Consider the following 2,627-nt stretch of genomic DNA (forward strand, 5'->3'; position numbering starts at 1 on the left):
CTCCATCCTCAAACCCCTGGTAGCCACCAGTCTACTTTCTGACTATATTAATTTGACTCTTATAGGTACCTTATGTAAGTGAAGTCATACAGTATTTGTCTTCTTGTGACTGACTTGTTTCACTTGACATAATGCCCTCAAGGTTCATCCATGTTGTAGCCCATTGTGTGTATGCGCCATGTTCTGTTTATCCATTAATCCGTCGATGGACACTTGGGTTGCATCCATCTTTTGGCTATTTTGAATAATGCTGCTTTGAACATGGGTGTACAAATATCTGAGTCCCTGCTTTCATTTTTTTTTAGCATAAACCCAGAAATGGAATTGCTGGATCATATCATATTCTTTTTTTAATTTTTTGAGGTACCATGATATTCCATAGTAGCTGTATTAGTTTACATTCCTACCAACAGTGCACAAGAGTTTTAATTTCTGCAATCCTTTCCAACACTGGTCTTTTTCAGTTGTTTTCTTTCTTTTTTTTTTTTTGATAATAGCCATTCTGATGGAACGAGTATCTCACTGTGGTTTTGATTTGCATTTCCCTATAATTGTTGATATTGAGCATTTTTTCATGTGTTTATTGACCATTTGTATATCTTCTTTGCAAGACCTTAGCTGGTTTTTTAAATGGATTGTTTTTGTTTCTGAATTGTAGAAGTTCTTTATATATTCTGAGTTTAATTTCTTATCAGATATATGATTCACACATATTTTGTCTCGTGCTGTGGGTTGCCTTTCCACTCTGTTATACTGTCCTCTGATGCACTTTTGTTGCTTGTGCTAATGTCATATCCAAGAAATCATTGTCCAGTCTAATGTCAGAAGGCTTTTCCCCTTCTAAAAGTTTTATAGTTTTAGTTCTGTGTTTAGGTCTTTAATCCATTTTGAGTTAATTTTTGTGTATGATCTATGGTAATAGTCCACTTTAATTCTTTTGCATCTGTTTTTTTAAATCCAGAATGAACCCAAAACTTTCTGGCTATAAAAGATTAATTCCTTTACCTAATATATACGTAGATATCATTGCTTTGTTATGGGTGAAAACTGATTTGGCAGCAAGCAATATTGATAATTTGGGATCTCTGAACTGAACCATAAGAAAACATTTATTTTTCTCTTTCTCCTTAGAGCCAAGATTCTGGGTCTGATAATCGTATAAACACAGTCAGTCTCAAGGAAGCATTGGAAAGGTTCGATCACAGCCCAACCCCTTCTGCTTCCTCCCGGAGTTCAAGAAAATCATCTCACACAGCAGTCTCAGACCCTTCCTGTGAGTACTCTAGCTTGAAAGCAGACTTCCTTTAAAAAGAATGTTTCTAAATTGTCTGTGTTACTGGTATCAGTATTTTTCATCAAATGCTACTTTAAAATAAGTTTTAACATTTCTGAAGTATATTAGCCTTTCCAGTAAGAGGCACATTGCTCACATTTAGCGAGGAATTAAGTTTACGAAGTAGCCTATAAAATATGTAGGTAGTAATGTTGCTATTATTAAGTTGTTTTTAATTATCTCTCAAAAAGAAATCAAAAAAGCAAAACTACTTTTTTTTTTTTTTTTTTTTTTTTTTTTTTTTTACTGGTAGAGCCAGTAAATAATTTTTTAAGTTTGTTTTTTGAAAGTTTTAAGTGTCTTGTCTTTATGAAGACTTGCATAATTGTCATTGAATTAGTGACCTTTTTTTAAGAGTAACTATTAAAAGTATAATAATGAGAAGAGGGGTTGTAAAGTACTCAGCATTGTGGGTAAAACATCAAAGAGGTTAAATATGGAATTTCTGAAATCTCAGAGAAAAAATTTCCCCTATTATCTCTCTTTCATTTTTTAAAAATTATTTTATTCTGGTAAGAACATTTAAATGAGATCTACCCTCTTTAGGTTTTTAAGTGTATTATACGTTATAATTGACTATAGGTACAGTGTTGTACTGCAGATGTCTAGAGTTTATTCACTGTGCTTAATGGTAACTTTACGCCTATTGATTAATGACTCTCCACTTTCTCCCCTGCCCAGCCCTTGGCAATCACCAGGCTACTCTTTGATTCAATGAATTTGACTATTTTAGATATATCATATAATGGAGTCATGCATTGTCTGTCTGTCATTGGCTTATATCACTTAGCTTAATATCTTCATGATTCTTCCACATTTTCACATATTACAGAATTTCCTTTTTAAAAGTTGAATAGTATTTTGCTATATGTATATACCACATGTTGTTTATTCATTTATCTGTCAGTGGGCATTTAGGTTGTTTCAAATCTTGGCTATTGTGAATAGTGCTGCATTGAACATAGGAGTGTTAATATCTTCAAGATCCTAATTTCAGTTCTTTTGGATAGATACTCAGAAGTGGGATTGCTGAATCATATATGGTAGTTCTGTTTTTAATTTTTTTGTGAAATCTCCACACTTGTTCCACAGTGGCTTCCCCATTTTGTACCCCTACTAACAGTGCACAAGAGTTCCATTTTCTCCACATCTCTTGCCAACACTTGTCTTTTGTCTTTTGGGTTATCGCCATCCTGACAGGTATGAGATGGTATCTCATTGTGGTTTTGATTTGCATTTCCCTGATGATTTGTGACACTGAGTATTTTTTCATATACCAGTTGGCCGTTTGTAT

The 2,627-nt window shown here is 33.5% G+C and overlaps 1 protein-coding gene across 1 annotated transcript in view; it reads left to right on the forward strand.

The window, feature by feature from the left end:
• Positions 1-2,627, forward strand: part of CLOCK (clock circadian regulator) — a 109,030-nt gene that overhangs the window by 91,678 nt on the left and 14,725 nt on the right. The gene's annotated exons all lie outside the window — the stretch shown is intronic.

This window comes from Pteropus vampyrus, unplaced genomic scaffold (assembly GCF_000151845.1).
Source record: "Pteropus vampyrus isolate Shadow unplaced genomic scaffold, Pvam_2.0 Scaffold77, whole genome shotgun sequence".
Lineage (NCBI taxonomy): Eukaryota > Metazoa > Chordata > Mammalia > Chiroptera > Pteropodidae > Pteropus > Pteropus vampyrus.